We start from the raw sequence: 21,872 nt of genomic DNA, 5'->3' as shown, positions 1-21,872 counted from the left end.
GTCATTCAGAAAGGACATCAGGTAGGTCCATTAGAAGCCCACATAAGAATAATGATTTAGCAGTGGTTTCAGATTAATAGGGAATTTTAGAAGAAATTAATCGACTTTGACTTTTAACAAAAGACTGTAATTATGCTAATCCATGAATTGTTCTCAGGCACATTTTGTACCTAATATTAACAAAAAGACTTCTGTCTCTCACTGCTCAGTTAGAATGCATATTTTAAAAGGATGATTATATTTCATTTTAATTTATTTAGCTAAAGACAGTGATCAATTTTGACTTCATTTGAGATGAATAAGACAGAAAAGGGAAGTTTGGTAAAGATGTTTTTAAAATATTTAATTCCTAAGCTCTTTAGTTTCTTATTTGGCAGAAATATACATATACATATACATATACATATACATATACATATACATATACATATACATATACATATACATATACATATACATATACATATACATATACATATACATATACATATACATATACATATACATATATATAATATGTATTTATATATTTTCCCAAATAAGAGCATATATATATATATATATATATAAACTCACTGTTGTTGATTGTGACTCATAGCAACCCTGTAGGACAGAGTAGAACTGGTCCATAGTGTTTCCAAGGCTGTAAATCTTTACAGGAGACCGCCACATCTTTCTCCCGAGGAGTGGCTGCTGGGTTTGAACCTCCAAAATTTTGGTCAACAGCCAAGTGCTTTAACCAGCGCACCACCAGAGCTCTGGAGATATATATATATATATATATATATATATATATATATACATATCTCCCATAGGTAAGCATTTGTCAAATGTATATCTATGTACACATATATGAATTGTCAGGTATGTATGTATTGGTATATAGTCAGGCAACTGACAACAGGTGAAAGTTATCTGTTAGCATATATTGCAAAGAAGAAAGAGAACAAAATTTTGACTATAAATTGCATGTTATAAGTTTTAAAAGACACATTTTTTTAGGCTGTAATGCTGTTAGTTAAGTCTGAGAATATTCCTGTACTGAAATTGTCAGTCAACTTGACTCAGAAAGTGAATATATATTCTAATTAATCCTAATACCCTTGGTGGTGAAAGCTGCCTTTTGTTGATGTTAAATAGTGCCGCAGTGCCGTTGATTACTTCTGTGTGGCCTTTCTAGCCATGGTCTTGTAACTCCCACTCAGGAGATTAGGCAGGACTGTGAAAAGGTCAGTTTTACCTTAAAAGAGAGCCAATTCCTGAGCAGACAGGAGGAGCCCTTCCTCCCCGCACCCTCCCCCCCCCCCCCCCCCCCCCCCCCCCCCCGCCACCAAGGAAGGAGAGACCAGCAGCAGAGAGATTCCGCAGCAGGAGACAGCCTGGTGGACTTCACGGCCCAAGGAGAGAGTAAGCCGAGGGCCTCAGGGCAGAGACTGAGGGCCAGGGAGAGGCGTGCCTGTGCGCACGGCTGGGGAGAGGCTACCTGATGGAAGGACTGCATTGTAAGCACCTATTTCTTGGCCTGATTTACAAGCATCTCCTAGCTTTTTTTTTCCTAGCTATTTTGAAGCTCCTAATATGGACATTTGCTCTTTCAGTTGGGGTGTTGTTTTCCCTAGGTGGAGTTCTCAAGAGTCCGGGATCACAATCATTTCACTGCTTAACAGACATCTTCCCCCAGTCTTCATACTTTCTGATAAAAATAAAATAAAAAGAAAGAAAGAATATAACAATGCTGCCATGAGAGGACTGCTGTTGTTAATTGCCATCCAGTCAGCTCCTATTCAAGGTGACCTTAGATCCTTGGTATGTTGGGGTCCATTGTTATGGTTAGTGTGTCAATCCTTCTCATTGAGGGTTTCCCTTATTTTCATTGGCCCTCCACCTTATCAAGCATGATGTCCTTTTCTAGCAGGTACTCTTTTCTGATAACGAGCCCAACATAACTGAGCTGAATTCCCACAATCTTTGCTTCAAAAAGAGGAAACCTATACCATAAACAAATATTATATATACACAGAATAATCTGAATGAGCAAGTACGTCCAACCGTCTCAGTTTTTCAAACAACTGAAGCCCAGGGAGGCACGCCCAAGTTCACACATGTCGTAGATGGAGCAATGAGAACAGTGCTCAAGCTCCAGGATCCCACCCCTTGCCCAATCCATTACACCTGGATCTAAGATGCACATCATTTCTGTAGCAATTCTCCTCTTGAGTTAGATGAGGGAAGCACCAGGAAGTTTCCCTCCTCTCTTTTTCTTGAAGGTATCTATGCTGTTTCATTCCATTTTAATAATATTGTTGGAGCCCTGGTGGCACGGTGGTTAAGCGCTTGGCTGCTAACCAAGAGGTCAGCAGATTGAATCCACCAGTTGCTCCTTGGAAACACCATGGGGCAGTTCTATTCTGCCCTATATGGTCACTATGAGTTGGGATCGACCTGAGGGCAATGAGAATACAAGCGACATTAACGTAACTCCAACGAAAGATATTTCTCTCACAGCCATAGCAACTCGCAAAATAAAAGTGTTCTTATCTCTCCAACAAACGATTCTAAGTTCTGGCAGTAGGGAGGCTTTATATTCTCCTACTTGCCGTCTCAACGTGGCCACAGTTTGACCTCTCCTGTTCTTACTTACCACCATGGCACATAGCTACTCTGTTTCTACATAAATATCAATTTCCCATCTTAAGAAAACCACTTAATATTTTAATACACTGATATGCCATAATTAACTTAGCAATTTCTAGAGATGGACATTGCAGTTGCTTAAATTTTCCCATTATTTTAGATAATGTTGCAGTGAATATCTCACTGAATTTTTTTTCTCCAAACTTTATTTTATTCCTTTAGTTTCACTACTCAGATATGAAATTGGTCTGGCAAAGAGCTGTTCTTGATTCTTGTTATCATATTATTCCCCAACAGGACTCTATCCATTAAAATGCTGCTAGAGTGAATGGACCAGGCAGTGTTTCGTTCTGTTGTACATAGGGTCACTATGAGTCAGAACCGACTCGACAGCACCTAACAAGACCAAGTAATATATAAGGATATCATCCATTGCATCCTACCTGCAATTTTTATTTTGAAACAATGATTGATAAAACTTTTTTTCAAATAACCCAAACGCTATTTCCCATTAACTTATTTTCTATTTTCTAAATTAAACCGACTCCTTTTCTCTATGCTTTTATGTATTTGTGGATTTAGTACCTCTTGAATACCAATGGCCTTCTTCCTTGCTCCATTAATCTTCATATTTATTTTACTATTAAGTTAGATTTTCTTTAAAATTTCATTTATTAATCATTTATGCATTGGAACAATTGCTAAATGCCTACTGCATATAACTGGCTCTGTGCTCAGCCCTGAGATTTTGCGACCGCTACCCTCAAAGAGGTCACAGTCTGCCTAGAGGAACAGTCAGATAAAGCAAATAGTAAAGTACAAAGGACAGAGGTCTGCAAAGGAGCTCCGTAGCTGCTTTTTATGTTGGCGTTTGCCAGTTGGAGCCACATTCATTCTATGAAAAGCCTTGACTCTGCAGCTCTGTTGCTTTTAGGGGTCCTGTATTTAAGCATAGCCTAAGCTACCCTATGAGTCAGAATTCCCCAAACCAATTGTATAAATGAGATTCCCTTAGAAAAGTGTTATGGGTTGAATTGTGTCCCCCATAAAGATTTGTTGAAGTCTTAACCTCTGGAACCTAGGAATGTGACTTTATTTGGAAATAGGATCTTTGCAGATGTAATTAGTAAAGTCAACATGAGGTCATACTGGAATAGGGTGGATCCTAATCCAAAGGTACTAGTGTATTTATAAGAAAAGAAACACAGAGCAAACACAGAAGGGAGATGGCTGTGAGAAGACAGAGGCATAAATTAGAGTTACGCTGCTGCAAGCCAAGGAATGCGAAGAATTGCTGGTAACCCCCAGGAAGCAGGAGAGAGATATGGGACAGACCCTCCCTCAGAGCACTCCAGAAGGAAATCAACCTTACTGACACCTCAGTTTTGGACTTGTAGCCTCCAGAACCGTGAAAGGATATATTTCTATTTTTTCAACCTACCCAATTTGTGCCACTGAAACAGCAGACCTAGGAAACCAATGGAGAAAGTATGAAAACATTAGGCCTTACAAACTATCAGCATAGCTCATCGTCTTATTCCACTTCTCCCAAGATGACTATTCACAGGCATATTCTTGTCTCTATGTAACACCAGCCATGCAAGACTAGGGCTATGTGCTGTATGTTAAATAGGTTGAAGATGTAAATATGGTCCTGTGACCAAGTGTGTTGAACACTGATATGCATTTTATACACTTTAGTTTTTAAGTCTTTTTGCCTTATATCTCATAGAAGTAATGGGTTGCACTCAACCACTTATACATTCTCCTTTTTCATAGGCCCATGAGAAATAAGAGCTTGGCTGCTAACCAAAAGGTCAGTAATTCGAATCCATTAGCTGCTCCTTGGAAACCCTGTGCGGGCAGTTCTACTCTGTCGTATAGGGTTGATATGGGTTGGAATCGACTCAGCTGCAATGGGTTTGGTTTGGTTTATGGAAACACAACCCGTTGAGAGCAGCTGACACCACGGCTGCGGAAACTGAGATTGAGTTAGGGAGAGGCTAGTTATACATGGCAACTGTATTTGTTTTCATTCATTTTTAGTGAGCAACGTAAAATGACTGCTAACTGGGAATGTGTTTACGACATCCTCAAGTATTTAGAAGATCTGGCTCACATCTGGGGTGGCAATACATAATATGAGAGGAAACAGTGGTTATTTCTTGAGGAGCATGTCCTAAATTAAAATTTCATTTTCTAAGCTTGGATAATGAGGCAAGTTCTTGGAAAGTGGAATGGAACAAAGATGGCTTAATTATTAAACATCAACACCAAGAGAAAAAAAATCAGCAAATGCAGTAACTACTATATTTGGTTTATTTTAAGAAATAAATAGGGTGCAATTTTTAATTCTTAAAAAAATATATTATTCCATAATTGGAAATTCACATCAGAAGTGTGATAATAGCTCCAAACTCATTATTTTATGGTACTTTAAATTTTTAGGATTAAGGATTTAGATATTTGCTTTATATATTGAAGGATTGGAGGAAGACTCATTAACAACTTGCGTTATGCAGATGACACAACCTTGCTTGCTGAAAGTGAAGATGACCTGAAGCACTTACTGATGAAGATCAAAGACTATAGCCTTCAGTATGGATTACACCTCAACATAAAGAAAACAAAAATCCTCACAACTGGACCAATAAGCAACATCAGGATAAACGGAGAAAAGATTGGAGTTGTTAAGGATTTCATTTAACTTGGATCTACAATCAACACCCATGGAAACAGCAGTCAAGAAATCAAACAACAAATTGCATTGGACAAATCTACCGCAAGAGACCTCTATAAAGTGTTAAAAAGCAAAAATGGCACTTTGAGGTCTAAAGTGTTCCTCACCCAAGCCACAGTGTTTTCAGGTGCCTCATAAGCATGCAGAAATTGGGCAATGGATAAGGAAGACTGAAGAAGAATTGATGCCTTTGAATTATGGTGTTGGCTAAGAATATTGAATATACCATGAACTGCCAGAAAAATGAACAAATCTGTCTTGGAAGACAAGTACAGCCAGAATGCTCCTTAGAAGCAAGGATGGCGAGATTTCATCTCAGGTACTTTGGACATGCTATCAGGAAGGAGCAGTTCCTGGAGAAGGACATCACACTTGGTAAAGTACAGGGTCAGCGAAAAAAAGGAAAACCCTCAAGGAGGTGGGTTGACAAAGTGGCTGCAACAATGGGCTCAAACACAGCAATGACTGTGAGGATGGCACAGGACCTGGCAGCGTTTTGTTCTGTTGAACATAGGGTTGTTAAGAGTCAGAACCAACTCAGTGGTGCCTAACAACAACAACATACTTTAAGTAGACGTCCCTGGGTGGCACAGTTCAGCGTTCAACTGCTAACCGAAATATTGGTGGTTTGAACCTACCCAGAGGTGCCTTGGAAGACAGGTCTGGTGATCTGCTTCTGAAAGGTCACAGAAATGTTGAAAACCCTACAGAGTTGTTCTACTCTGATACACTAGAGTTACCGTGAGTTGGAATCAACTCCACAGCAACATGTTTGAGGGTTTATTTTTTGGTGTTTTTTAAGTAGTCTCTGAGATGGGTATTCTTATAGGGAAATGGGTCAAGTATCTTTAATATTAAACTTCTGGTGGTGTCTTTAGAACAAAAACATGTAAGAATGCACATTAAAAAGGATGCTTTGGAAGGTATTTAGAGGAGATATTGCATAAGTGCACTGGAATATTATTTTTGAGCATTGTGAAATACAGAACGTGGTAAGGAATCAAGGCAAGAAGATGTTAGCACTACATATAAGGAGCCCTATTGCAGGCAAATGGGCTGGATTTAAACTAAACGTGTACCATTCCACGTATCCAGTCACAAAATACCTGCATCTATAAAGTCTTCCACTTTGTGAAAGGAATGCTCCGCTTTATTAAGTCCCACAAATGAAAATTCAGGTGATGTAAATGACCTGAAAACTTTAACTGCAGACCCCTTTTAGCTCTACCATTATGGAGACTTCAGAGGGCAAGTGCGTTGTGAGAATGTAATGAATACCAGGAGCAGAGATAATCAGCCCTGTCATTCTCGACCTTACTTAAAGAACAGTTTATACAGTAACTTGAGCAGCAAGAAATCTCTTCCAGCTGGAATAGTCACGCTGAGCTGATGTGTTTAATAATTGTTGGCTAAATATTTACAACAACGAGTTGCTTTTATTTTAAAGCTCAAAGTCAAGATACTTAGAAACTATGATGGGTTTATTTCCAGCAGTAACAAATGGACATTCCTGACATTAGGAAAAGATAACTATATATGGTATAGCATTTTTATTCACGTTGGTATCATCTTAGCTCACAGGTTTTGATGAGTGTGAAATAGTGAGTTCTTCTCTGCCAAAGTCTACCATAAATTCAGTGATTGCTTTCATTGTTAATTTGTTTAATACTTAAACTGCTATTGTTCTCTCTAATCTGTACTGGAGATGATAAAACATGAACTAATTACTCAGCATGTAAAAGCAGCATTGTGGGTTTTTATCATCTGGTATTTTAATCAGATTTCACAGGAACGTGATTTTGTTCTATTCAATGCTCAGAAAAATGTAGAACTATATTTAAAAATGATGCATTAACTTCTTGTAATAAGCTTTTACAAAAGAAGCACATTCTGAAGAGAATATTAAGAATAAATAGATTGAGTTATTTAAAGATAATCTACCACACGTAAGCTAGATAGCACTGTGTGTTTCAGCAGTTTATATACCCTGCGAGGGCAGGGTCCTGCTGCCCTTCTGGTCTCAACTTTAGGGTGCCTCACCTCATTCTCTACGCTTCATCCACACTTCCCTTCCTGGTCTTCCATCATGCTGTCCCTTCCACTCCCAGGAGCACTGTAGGTCCTGTGTTGTCTCCTTACAACATCCCCCTCTACTGCCTGTCCAGGTGACTGCCAACCACCCTTCCAAGGTTTTAAATTTTGTGTGTGTGCAAGAGCATAAAACAAAACATGTATGTAGAAAAGTGTACACAAGAAAAATGCACACTGTAATGATTACTGATTTCACTGTCTTAATGGTTTCTTTTGATGAACTCAAGTTCTTTATTTTAACGTGCTCCAATTTATCGATCTTTTCCTTCATAGGGAGTGTTTTTTGAGCCCTGTTTAATGATTTTTTTTTCCCCTATCCAAGTGGGGAAGTCATTCTCTTATATTGTTTTTTTAACACTTCATCATCTTGCCTTTCACAATTCACCTGGAATTGTTTTCTTTGTATTTGTATTTGTTATAAGGTAGAATCCAATATTCCAGGCACAGGCACGGGGAATAGGAAGCACAAAGACTCTGAGGTTTCAGGAATATTTGAGTTTGACACTGAGGATGAAACTGGAGCCAGTGAATTGAGGGGAGAGGTGGGGGACGTGAGGTTGCAAAGGCAGCCATTGGCTAGGTGCTAAAGAGCCTATAGATCTTGGTAAGCATGTCAAGGTTTATTCTAAATATATGGGAGCTACCAGAAAGTTAGGACATTGGGAACAGGAGAGAGAGTGAAACAAAAAGATCTTAAGTTTTTAAGAGTCACCTGGCTACTGTGAGAATAATTAACAGAGATGCAGAAGTAACCGCAAGCGGACCAGTGTTATGGTTTGAATTGTGTCCCCCAAAGATGTGTGTCAACTTGGCTAAATCATAATTCCCAGTATTGTGTGGTTGTCTGCCATTTTGTGATCTCATGTAATTATCCTATGTATTGTAAATCCAAACCTCTGTGAGGTTGATGGGAGCCCTGGTGGTGCAGTGGTTAAGAACTTGGCTGATAAACAAAAGGTCAGCAGTTCAAATCTGCCAGCCGCTCGTTGGAAACCCTATGGGGCAGTTCTGCTCTGTCCTATAGGATCATTATTAGTTGGAATTGACTTGATGGCAATGAGTATGATGTTAACAAGGCAGGAATAGAGGCAGTTATGTTAATGAGGCAGGACACAATCTATAGGATTAGGTTGTATCTTGAGTAAATCTCTTTTGAGATATAAAAGAGAAAATCGAGCAGAGAGGAGAGGGACCTTATTATCACCAAGAAAAAAGAGCCAGGAGCAGAGTGCATCCTTTGGACCAGGGGTCCCTGCGCTGAGAAGCTCCTAGACCAGGGAAAGATTGATGACAAGGACTATCCCCCAGAGCCAACAGAGAGAGAAATCCTTCCTCTTGAGCCAGAAGCCTGGTTTCAGACTTCCAGGCCCCTAAACCATGAAAGAATAAATTTCTGTTTGCCAAAACCATCCACTTGTGCTATTTCTCTTATAGCAGCATTAGATAACTAAGTCAATCAGCAAGGAGCCTTCTGCACTTTGCCAGATGAGAGATTACAGACACTTGAACTAAGATCTTAACGGTGGAAGTGGTGATAAGACTGGAGGTTAATTTTGAACGTAAAGCTAACAAGATTTTCTGACGAATTGGATATGGGTTTGAGAGAAACAAAGGTATCAAATATGCTTCCACGGTGATGATATTTACTGAGATAGGAAAAACATCAACTAAAATCACTGGCTCCATGAACCCCTTTCTGGCAGCTGTGGCGCAGGCCAATTTCGGGTCATGAATGTTTCTAGCACTAGTCTACAGCACCAATTTTGCAATCGATGATAAAATGTTACCTTATATTTGCGAATGCATTCCTAGTTAATATATAAGTTTATCAATGCCCATATCTTAAAATGATTATAACAAATAACGTTTATATATTTACCAAGCATTCTCAGAGCCACTCTTTCATTGAAGTAGGCAGAACCGCTAGTCTCCCTAATTTTCAGCTGAGGAAACTTAAATGTACAGGCATACTTCTTTTTATGGTACTTTGCTTGATTGCACTTCACGGATACTGTGTTTTTTACAAATTGAAGGCTTGTAGCAACCCTGCGTCGGGCAAGTCTATTGGCACCATTTTTCCAACTGCATGTGCTCACTTCACGTCTCTGTATCACATTTTGGTAATTCTCTCAATATTTCAAATGTTTTCATTATTATTATATCTGCTGTGGTGATCTGTCATCAGTGATCTTTGATGTTATTATTGTAATTGTTTTGGGGCACCATGAACCACACCCATATAAAATGGTGAACTTAATCGATAAACATTGTGTATGACTTCTCCAACAACTGGCCATTCCCGTCTCTCTCCCTCTCCTCAGGCCTCCCTATACCCCAAGACACGATAATATTGAAATTAGGCCAATTGATAACCCTACAATGGCCTGTATGTGTTCAAGTGAAAGGAAGAATTGCACGTCTTTCACTTTAAATCAAAAGCTAGAAATGATTAAGCTTAGTGAGGAAGGCATGTCAAAAGTTGAGATAGGTCAAAAGCTAGGCCTCTTGTACCAAACAGTTAGCCAAGTAGTGAATGCAAAGGAAAAGTTCTTGACGGAAATTGAAAGCGCTATTCCAGTGAACACACAAATAAGAAAGTGACACAGCCTAATTGCTGGTACGGAGAAGGTTTTAGTGGTCTGGACAGAAGATCAAACCAGCCACAACAGTCCCTTAAGCCAAAGCCTAATCCAGAGCAAGGCCCTAGTTCTCTCTAATTCTGTGAAGGCTGAGAAAGGTGAGGAAGCTACAGAAGAAAAGTTTGAAGCTAGCAGAGCTTGATTCATGAGGTTTAGGAAAAGAAGCCATCTCCGTAACATAAAAGTGCAAGATGAAGTGCTGACGGAGAAGCTGCAGCACGTTATCCAGAAGATTTAGCTAAGATAACTGACGAAGGTGGCTACACTAAACAACAAACTTTCAGTGTAGACGAAACAGCCGTATATTGGAAGAAGATGCCATCTAGGACTTTCGTACTTAGAGAGAAGTCAACGTCAAGCTTCAAAGCTTCAAAGGACAGGCTGGCTCTTTTATTATGGACTAATGCAGCTGGTGACTTTAAGTTGAAGCCAATGCTCACTTACCATTCCAAAAACCCTAGTGCCCTTAAGAATTATGCTAGATCTGCCATAGATAGTGATTCCTCTGACGGATCTGGGCAAAGTAAACTGAAAACCTTCTGGAAAGGGTTCACCATTCTAGATGCCATTAAGAGCATTTGTGATTCATGGGAGGAGGTCAAAATATCAACATTAACAGGAGTTTGGAAGAAGCTGATTCTAACCCTTATGGATGACTTTGAGGCGGTCAAGACTTCAGTGGAGGGAGTAACTGCAGATGTGGTGGAAACAACAAGAGAAGTAGAACTGGAGCTTGAGGATATTACTGAATTGCTGCAATCTCATGACAAACCTTTAATGGATGAGGAGTGGCTTCTTGTGTACAAGCAAGGAATGTGGTTTCTTGAGGTGGAATCTACTCCTGGTGAAGACGCTGTGAACACTGCTGAAATGACAATAAAGGATTTAGAATATTGCATAAACTTAGTTGATAAAGCAGTGGCAGGATTTGAGAGAACTGATTCCAATTTCGAAAGAAGTTCTACTGTGGGTAAAATGATGTCAAATAGCGTCATGGGCTACAGAGAAATCTTTTGTGAAAGGAGGAGTCAATCGATGTGGCAAACTTTATCGTTGTCTTATTTTAAGAAATTGCCACACCCACCCCAGCCTTCAGCAACCACCGCCCTGATCAGTCAGGAGCCATCAACATCGAGGCAAGACCGTCCATCAGCAAAAAGATTCAATGAAGGCTCAGATGATGGTTAACATTTTTTAGCAATAAAGTGTTTTTTTAATTAAAGTTTGCACATTTTTTTAGACGTAATGCTATTGCACATTTAATAGGCTACAGTATAATATAAACATAATTTTCATATGTGCTTGGAAACTAAAAAATTCGTGTGACTCGCTTTCTTGTGATATTTGATTTATTGTGGTGGTCCGAACCCACAATATCTCCGAGGTATGCCTATAATAATGTTTGTCAGTGAAGCTGAATCTTCAACTAAGTGTTACCAAAAACCAAAACCAAACCCAGTGCCACTGAGTCGATTCCGACTCATAGCGACCCTATAGGACAGAGTAGAACTGCCCCACAGAGTTCCCAAGGAGCACCTGGCGGATTCAAACTGCCGACCCTTTGGTCAGTAGCTGTAGCACTTAACCACTGCGCCACCGGGGTTTCCAACTAAGTGTTAGGCTTCTTGTTTCTTTTGTCTTGTGGAACCTCCATAATTGCAATATCAATGGCTGAGCACCAAACACACAAAATATTTGCTAATTGGGTGATTGACTGGGACATGCCTGCTGTATTTGGGGAGGAAAGAGTATTAACCCATTGGCTGATTTTCCCATGAAGACTCAGACCTGGAAATCTCTGTTTCTCCTACATAATGGTTGTAATCAGCTTTAATGAAGTTTACTTAGAAATACTTAACTTTTAAGTCTAAACCTGTTTTCAAGTTAAAGCGTACGGCCATACCCTGCAATTCTGCCATCTGATTTTTCTTACTCTGTTTCCTTGAACTCTCCTTAGTAAGTTAGTGTGGACTAGAGCATGAATGATGAAAAACGAAATGCTGTCTCTACCTGAACTTAAAAATCCAACAGAAAGAGCAACTCACCAGCAGCAATTAGTGTCGAGACCCAGGTGGTCAGGTGAGACGGATCATCAGCTGATTTAGTTTGTTTTTTTTTTTTAAGGACATGTTTAACTTTGAAATGGAGTCTTCAGAAATGTACCTAAAATGCATTATTTTCCCAGAGCTAATTTAATTTTCCACCTGGATGAATTTGACCACATTACCATCATTTTTACCATCATTTATCTAAAGAGAAAGAACAGGTACAATAAGTTCTAATGCAGTGGAGTGAACATCTCAAGACTGGGTGCTTAAAATAATTAACAAGACTTCATGGGCAAGCACTTAAAATATGAACATGTCGAAGTGTTCCTTTTAGAGTAATAATTGTAATATACTAACATTTGTATACTGCTTTATGATTTTTCACCTAGCACCTCTAAGATATTGTTCTGATTTGATTTTCACCACTGTCCTTAATAAATATCAAAAGTTTACATTCATTGAATGCTTGCGTAGCGAACCATGCTAAATGATTTTCATACATTATTAGCTTCAATTTTTCATAATTACCTGCAATTTAAGTGAATCAATTAAGGGTTTTGGTGATGAGCAAGAGAAATGGGCTTTGGGAAACTTAAGCAAAATAAAGAATATGTTGAAATTGAAAACTGGAAACAAGGCAATTTTGGGCCCTGTCTTTGAAATCAGTCAGCTCCAATATTTTTACAGGCTTTATGAGATTCTGACCACAGGTCAGTCTTAGGAAAGCCTGTTTGGTCTGACTCAGGTCTTGTATCCAACCCCTTCTGAGGTGTTTCTGTCTTCTTAAGATTAATTTTTCAGCTTTCTGGGTGGAACTAAAAGAAGATTTCTGTTTTCTAGCCAAGTTGGCCTTTACATAGATAAGACAGTATACCAGATATAAGTTAAGAGAAAAAATCAACAGCAAAGCAAGACTTAATGCTAATCCCAGGTTTCCAGACCCAGCAGAGAAAAAAGGAGAGGAACCCCAGGCCATACACAGATGGTAAAGAAGGGGTCAGATGGCTCCTGCAATTTGCAGATCCTCAAGGAGCTGGATCAATCTCGGCTAGCTGGTAAGAAACAGAACTTCTGATAGTGGGTCCAGCAGGTTTTATAGTAAGGGGACAGCTAGGCATGTCCAGTCACACCAGGCTCTCCTGGAGAGATGGCCATAGGGCCCTTTCTTGTCTCATTGTAAGAAGGAAATACGGATTCTAAGACATAACGAATATGAGGGAAGACCTTGGAAACCAAACCATTGCCGTCAAGTGGATTCCAACTCATAGCGACCCTATAGGACAGAGTAGAGTTTTCAAGGAGTGCCTGGCAGATTTGAACTGCTGACCCTTTGGTTAGCAGCCGTAGCACTAAACGACTACACCACCAGGGTTTCTGAAGACCTTGGGGAGATGGATAAAACCCTGGGGACAAAGAAAACTATAAGAACTGATACGTATTGGCGGAGCAGGGAGATGGTGAGCCTGCAGCCAGGGTTAGAGGGTAGCTGGCAGCAGCAGCAGCAGTAGCAGGGCAAGGGATAATCGAATTAAGTTCTGCTCTTTCCCTTGCCCATTGTGTTCCTTTGGGACAATCTTGCTTTTTGTCAGAAATCTATGGCAACAACAGTGGTACTGGTGTCTTCAGGAGAAATCTCAGAGCAGCATGGAAGTCTGGTTGGAGGTAGGAGCTGATAAAAATGCATGATACTTACAGGTTGAGCATTCACCCCTTTGTCCGCCTCTCTAAACCCTCAGGGTGGGTGGATTACTGTCTGCGATAATAGCCTTCTATGAATTCTGCTTTTTCCTGAGCATTTAGCAGTACCTGGTCAGATTATGGCAAACACGAGTGACTCATTAACTGGTTTTCTGTTGGCTGGGCTGTTTCTCCTTAGGAAATAGCTCCTTTTCTCTCTCGCAGCTCATTGGCTGACATAGACTAGAGCCTGGCCTTTCAGACTTTCCCTGAAATTCATTTCAGACAGAGTAGTTCATACCCTTTGGGTAACCTATACTCACAAGTTAAAATAGCTAGGAACCTGATAAGTACAACTATGCAGAAAAACTGGAAAACATACACACACTATCGAAGACAAACACCATTACTATTATCCAATCACTGACGATCCACACACAGATCTGCACTTAAATTGAACTGCTGCATTACATGGTTGCTGTTGTTGTGCTTAGGTGCCATTGAGTCAGTTCTGACTCACAGCCACCCTATGTACAACACAACGAAACAATGCCGAGTCCTACACCATCCTTATGACGGTTGTTAGGCTTGAGCCCATTGTTGCAGCCACTGTGTCAATCCATCTCTTTGAGAGTCTTCCTCTTTTTTGCTGACCCTCTACTTTGCCAAGCATGATGTCCTTCTCCAGGGACCGGTGCCTCCTGACAACATACCCAAAGTATGTCAGATGAAGTCTCGCTATCCTTGCCTCTAAGGAGCATTCTGGCTGTACTTCTTCCAAGACAGATTTGTTCGTTCTTCTGATGGTCCATGGTACATTCAAAAGATAGCTGTTACAAGTTAATGCTCACACCAATATGAAAGCCGTCAGCCCACAGTAAGTGCTCCACAGATATATTTTATCATGCTTTAGGTCAAAGTTTACCAAGCAAATTAGCTTCTCATTAAACAGTTAATACACAAATTGTTTTCCAATATTGCTTGCCAACACTGTAATGTGTCAACACTCTACCCTTCTCCAACCGGATTCCCTATTTCCATTTGTCCAATTTTCCTGTCCCTTCCTGCCTTCTCTTCTTTGCTTTTGGGCTGGTGTGCCCACTTAGTCTTGTATACACGACTGAACTATGAAGCACATTCTTCACGTGTTGTTGTCGGCCCTATAGACCTTTCTAATCTTTGGCTGAAGGGTAAACCTCAGGAGTGACTTCAGTACTGAGTTAAAAGGGTGTCTGGGGGCAGTGCTCCACAAATATTTGTCGAGTAAAGTCTCTTGCCAAAGCCTCTTTCCACTGCCTTGCTGAGCTTCTGTGATGTGTATCATTGATAGAAGCACTCTGTCCTGTCCTCATATGCTCTATGTCTACTTTATCTGTACCTGTTTTATCTCCATTGTTCCTAGTGATTAACTACCCAAAGTGTTTTTATGCAACATGGTTGTAAAGAGATCATAGCCACATTAGACTGAAACCAGATGTTGGTTTTAGAATTTTGAGCTATGATGGGAAGTAGCTAGCAACAAGGGGATGGTTTTTTTAAAAACTATCATTTGCCAAGTCTACACAATTTTCTAGTCACTGTTCCAATCAGTGAGCAAGAAAAGCATTGAGAACATGTATAAATTGGAATAAGTTTGCCATCAAGAGGTCTAAGCAATAAGATCTAAATACGAGGGATGACCCCTGAATGATCCACAAGATAGTGGTTATTATAGCTGGAGAAAGAATGGGGTTATCAAAGGGGAGATATGGTGAGCAATAGAATATCTTAAACACATAAGGCATAAGTAGAAATGATTGGCGTCTCAGATGGAGGGGGTCGCAATGACAGGGGCAAGGGGTGAGGACATGCTATGCTTCCATGCTGTTTTAGAAGCCTGAGGTAGTTAGAGAACACATTATTGTGATGTTCCAATACTGAAGATAATTATTCACAAAGAGATAATGAACTTGTGATGGAGACAGAAGTAGCCCAGGGAATGTTATAGCCATAGCTCTCACCGTAAGTAAAAAAATATGAATTTCATGTCTTCTTTCACCATCTTCTGCTGATAATTCTGAATCCATCCATTGAGTCAAGAAATACTCACTGAGTACCTACCATATGTCTGGCACCTTGAAAGATCCTGGATATATAATGGGGAGCCAGATGGGTCTAGCTCATTGCCTTATACCTCTGTACTGGCAAATCACATTCTGCAAAATGTTCAAGAAGTAGATGGATAAGCAAAAACACGCCACCACCAGCAGCTACAACAACAAAAGCATCTTCATCGGATCCTTCAGAGTAAGACAAGTATAGTAGCACTGGGCCTGGTATCAATATTCATTCATTTATTTATTCACAAACAACCATAAATGGGCCACCCAATCCATGCCAGAATTCTGTTAGCCACTAATGGTACAAAAATGACTAATAAGATCATAATGGATATTCATTTAATTAATTAACTAATTCCAAAAACCCATTGCTGTTGAGTCAATTCTGACTCATAGCAAACTTATAGGACAGACAGAGTAGAACCTCCCCCATACGGTTTCCAAGGAGGGGCTGGTGGATTCGAACTTCCAACCTATTGTTTAGCAGCCTAGCTCTTAACCACTGCACCACCAGGGCCCCAACTAACTAATTAGGCCCTGAGAATCTTAAATTAAATATAAATATTGAATCAGCTAAGTAATATTATCTTGGTTATCAAAAGTGTGATAAAATAAGTAGAAGCGATTGAGTAATGCGGATAAATCAAGGGCAGCATAACCTCAAAACATTTATTACCAGAAAGGAAGTAAAAATGTAAGACAAAAAGCTTCATAGTTGACAGGCAACAGACTTCAGTACAGAACTATTTTCAAGTGACAAAGTTTGATCAATGAATCCATACAGGAAGTTCCCTTATCAAGAGACAATTAAAAAGGAGCTTCCAATTAATTTCTGCATCCAGCTACAGAATGTAAGCCAAAAAGCAGAAACTGTAAACGTATTGGAAAGAGCAATTAGGTTGCTATCTGGAGGAGAGCAGGTGAGACGCTTCTGGAAAGCTGGTGACTCAGAGAACTAACAGATTATGCAACATGCACTATACCTTTTGTTCCCTGCTGCTGGGAGTGGGGTAGAAAGGCCTTCAAACAGTGAACTCACTGAAGTACACATTCCTCAGCCCTACATCTTTATGTTCGAGTCACCCAAGATGGCACGATTTAATTGCAAACTGTCTCATTTAGCCTGTTGATAGAATCACAGCAACCTCAAATACCCTAACACAAAATCCTACAGGGAACGGAGCAACTCTCCTAGGTCCCACCAATTTATTTTTGTATGTAAACTTAAGGCTGCTCCTTCTACTTGGCCAGTTTCACTTGGTCTGTTGGTTTCGTCCAGGTGACTCTGCTACAGATGAAACAGGGTCAGAACTGCTAAAGGCATAGAAATGACAGCCAACAGTAAGAAGGAGCCCAAAGAAAGACCACGCAGAAACCCACAGTAGACCAAGGCAACAGGACGATGCTAGATTGCAGGACTAACCGTTCACAGGGAGGGGCCTGAGTCACCAGTAAATGTCAACCTATGTCCAAATGTTCCGTGTTGACTAAGACTCAGGAGTGTGTAATAAACTAATTTAAACTAAAAAGACCCCTTTGTCATTTCAGGGAGGGGCCAAGCTTCACTCTGACAATAACTTGGTTGAAACTATCATTTCCTTACAAAGCTGGTATTAAGCTCTTGACTATAAGTGCCTCACCAAGTTCTCTGAGAGAAAGTTCACATCTCTAGAGAGCTGCAATGGCATTTGATGAAATCCACAGTGCTCAATTCTCAAAGATAATGTTCAACCTAGGAAAGAATTTTTAAAATGAATTTATCATTTTAATTTATTAATAAATAAGAGCAATAATATCAGATAGCTCTAATTTTTTTTTTTTTTTTACACTTAACACAGTGTGTCAAGCTCTATATTTATGTCCTTAAAGAGGTTATTTGATTTAATCATTAAACAACACTTAAGAAGTAGTGGTATTGTAACCCCCAAGGTGCTGATAGGGAAACTCATCTTTCACTAGCTTGCCAGAGGTACCGCTGTAGGCAAGCAGCAGAAGCGAATTTGAATTCCATCCATCTGACTTGAGGGAGTGTGGAAATCTTTGATTCGGGTAGGTTTTTTTTGTTTGTTTTTTTGGTCATTGTCTCTGGTGTGAGTGACTCTGAAAATACCATTTCCATTTCAAAAAGTTGAATGTACTCTTTTGTAAATCTACACCATTTCAGAAAATGTGTTTCTGTGATTTCAATGTGAGGTTGAATTTCTTGACAAAAAATGCTTAGGGAATCACAAAAACTACAACAGAGACGTTGATTCAGAATTTTTAAGACATGCTTTTTAACTACTAGAAATCAAGTCAATCAACAACGTGTGGTTTTATCAGTTTCGGGAATACTGTCGCCAAACCAATAAAATCCTATATAACTTTTTAAGTTGCTTCATTCAATAAAAATTGCTTTAAAATAAGCGTGCTAACTGCTGGAAAGGAGAGTCTAAATTAGAAGTGTGAATTGTAGAAAAATTAAAACTTTCAGATTATTTTCAAATGAATATAAAAGAATAATTATCAATATACATAGTTACTATGACTATTTTTAATTAGGTGTTTTGATGTTATGGTTTAAAAAAAGACTCAATGGATATCACAGATACAAATTAGTTTACAGGAAGAGATAGAGGCTGTGAAAAGTCTAACATCTCAGGCACACTGCAATCCACCTTCTCCTACCCCTTTGCATATTGCGGGGGATTAATTACTTTCACGTGTGGCATTTCTAGCCATGGTCTCGTAACTTCCACCCAGGTGACTGGGCAGGACTGTGTGATACCGTATTGTGGCCTACCAAGGGGATTGGTCAGTTTTACCTTAAAAGAGGGCTAATTCCAGAGCAGAGAGGAGAAGCCCACCACCACCAAGGAAGGTGAGACCAGCAGGACAGACCAAGCAGCGGAAGACAGTGCCGTGTGCTTCACAGCCCACAAGAGAGAAAGCTGAGTGCCTTTGGGCAGAGACTGAGGGCCAGGGAGAGCCGTCCCTGCGAGCACAGCTGGGGAGAGGCTGTCCTGATGGAAGAACTGTACCCTGAGTGTTCTTGGGCCTGAATTATAACTGTTACTTCCCTAATAAACCCCATAATTATGAGTACAGTCTGTGAGTTCTGTGTGGCCACTGCAATGGATTATGGAACCCAGTAGAAAGTGCTGTGGGAGGAATGGTTGGTGCTAAAATTGGTAGAGATGGTGAAGAGGGAAGAAATGTCTGACCTCCGCCTCATGGGAACCAGCCTTGGGCTGTTGGTCTTGATGCTCCTTTCCCCTTGTGAAGTTAGAGGAGGTCAGACACCACCCCCATGCCACATTTACACACACCGAAGTCTTCTGCAGAGCGACTGTGAGGACATGCCCAGCCCAGATCAAGTCATCAGATTCCTAATTAGAGGAAGCCGAGATGTACATGAGTTCTAACTCACAAAATACCCTCACCTCCATGAGTGACTGCTTTGATATTGGGCTTTTGAATGTCAGAGGGGGCAAGGTCAGAGAAAGGATCCAGAACTATCCCTGCATTATTTGTTTATTTGAATGCCAAGGAAAACTTTAACGAACGTAACAGCAGCCAATCGCGCACTGATGATTCAGGCTCCTGTTTAGTATGGTATTTTCAGAAAAATACAGTTACCTTAGCAACTACCATATCACATGGGACATGCCGTAGCATGCCGAACATCTCCAAGCCAAAAGTGTGTCCCTCTGGAAGAGATCATACCAGGAAATGGGAAAATAAATAAACCAAATGTCTTCCACACGACGAGGGATGTTACTTATCTCCCTGACAGGTAGAACATAATTTATATTTCAATCAGCTTTTCTTTGCTGTTTCCTATCAAAATGGCAATGCCTATATTGCATGGATGAAGAAAAAGAAAAAGATAAACTACATTACTTAAGTGTACAAATTAAATTTTTTAATTGAATCCACTTCTGAATGTTATATTGACTGATTTATAAACCTATAAAACTAAATAATCTTTTTTCCACTACAGGGAAACAGAGGTCTTTGAAAAGATGGTTAATTCCAGGGCTAGGGCAGGGAAAATACAAGATGTGCCTGGAACAACTTATCGCACTGGAAGGCAAAAAAACACTTGGGAATGTGTTAAAAGAGAAAAGAAGTCAGCTTGAAAAGGTCCCAGCTTGCCAAACATAGGAGAATTTGAGCATCAAAATAAATCATGAAAGCAATGAAGTAAAGCCTACTGAATAAATAGGAAACCATTAGTTCATAATATATAAATAAACGAATGAAAACAAATTGGAAGTTTGACAAGGAAAGTGAGGCTTACGCAGTTACAAAGTACCTCCCCACAAAATAACTTAGAAATTCTAAAGGGAAATGAGTAACTTTATGATGAAGAGGGCTGGCAGACAGCACCTTAATCAAGTGATCAAAGTGAACATCACTTGTAAAGGGAGAACTAAAACTCACTTGCCACCCTCAGCAGACAGCACCGTTTCAGTGATATTCACCAATGATGCATAACTTACTCTAACCATAAGAAAATATCAGACAAACACAGGTTAAGGAACATACCACAAAGTAATCGGCCTGTAATCTTAAAGAAAGTCCCTGAGTGGCACAAACGCTTAAGTGCTTGGCTGCTAACCAAAAGGCTGTGGGTTCAAATTCTCTCAGAGGTGAAGAAGGCCTGGAGATCTTCTGAAAAAATTAGCCATTGAAAACCCTGTGGAGCACAGCTCTACTCTGACACACATGGGGTCACCATGAGTCAGAATCAACTTGATGGCAACCATTTTTTGTTTTATTTTTTTTTTGGTTTAGTGAAATCTTAAAGAATGTGGTCATCCAAGTCAAAGAAAGACTGAGACTATGCCAGACTGAAGAGACTAAGGACAGCTAAACGCTACACATGATTTCAAACGGGATCTTTTTGTTATAATAGATGCTATTGGGATGATATGAATAGGGTCAAATGATTAAATGGTAATAACATATTCACGTTAATTTACTGTATTGTGGTTATATAGGAGAATCCGTGTTTGTAGGAAATACCCACAAACTGGGGCATCATGTTAGCATCCACTCAAGTGGTTCAGGGAAAGTTTTTTTGTACTTTATTTCTACCTTTTTATAAGTCTTTGGTTGTTTCCAAATAAAAAAAGATTATATGGTAGAAGGTGGCTGTAGATGGGCAACGCCTTTAAATGAGTGTTGTCAGAAAAATGTTCTCTGAGGAGGTGACATTTAAAGCTGAGAGCTGAAAAACAAGAGTCATTCAAAGAAGTGGCCAAAGAGTGCTCCAGGCAGAGGGAACGGCTGGTGCAGGAGACCTAGACACAAAAGAGTTTGGTGAGTTACAAGAACAGGAAAATAACCTGTCCCCTGAAGATGGGACCTACTAGATAAGGAGGGATGAGGGAAGATGTGGGTTAAGAGGCAGAGAGGATCTTGTGGGGGGCTTCCTCAGAGATCATTAAGAAGTTCGGAATTTTATCCTAGGCGCTCAGGAAAACCATTGGAGGATTTTAGCAAGGATGCCATATGAAGCCATTCACATTTTTTAAAACCCTCAAAGAGAAAGGGGACAAGAGTGAAAGCAAAGAAGTAAATTATGAGACTACTTGCACTAGGAGTAAAAGATGGGGGAAAGTCAGATATGTTTGGGAGGTAGACATGATAGGATTTATGGATAGATGGAATAAGGACGCTGAAAAGAGAAAAATAAAGAATACTAAGAGCAGCTGATGCTTATTTAGAGCTTACTTTTTATGTGTCAGGTAGAGTCTCTGGGTGACACAAACAGTTAACGCCCTCAGCTACTAAGAAAAAAACAGGTTGGAGGTTCAAGTTCACCCAGAGGCACCTCGGAAGAAAGGCCTGGCAATCTCCTTCTGAAAAATCAACCACTGAAAACCCTGTGGAGCAGTTCTACTCTGACACACACGGGGTTGCTGTGAGTCAGAATCAACTGGACAGCAATGGGAAT

General features: G+C 39.9%; 1 protein-coding gene across 11 annotated transcripts in view; it reads right to left on the bottom strand.

Moving 5' to 3' along the window:
• Positions 1–21,872, bottom strand: part of P2RY1 (purinergic receptor P2Y1) — a 339,516-nt gene that overhangs the window by 122,374 nt on the left and 195,270 nt on the right. For 2 of the 11 annotated variants that reach the window (XR_002787253.2, XR_010319160.1), the window contains exon 3: positions 10,877–10,969. The exons of 8 other annotated variants lie outside the window; for them this stretch is intronic. The gene's annotated coding sequence lies outside the window, so the exon portion shown is untranslated. Of the gene's footprint in view, positions 1–10,876; positions 10,970–12,149; positions 16,333–21,872 lie in introns of those variants that run through there. One more of the 11 variants, XR_010319165.1, reaches the window with a different exon arrangement.

This window comes from Loxodonta africana, chromosome 23, assembly GCF_030014295.1.
Source record: "Loxodonta africana isolate mLoxAfr1 chromosome 23, mLoxAfr1.hap2, whole genome shotgun sequence".
NCBI lineage: Eukaryota > Metazoa > Chordata > Mammalia > Proboscidea > Elephantidae > Loxodonta > Loxodonta africana.
Note: the sequence above shows the minus strand (reverse complement) of the source record. Positions and strands in the feature narration are given on the sequence as shown.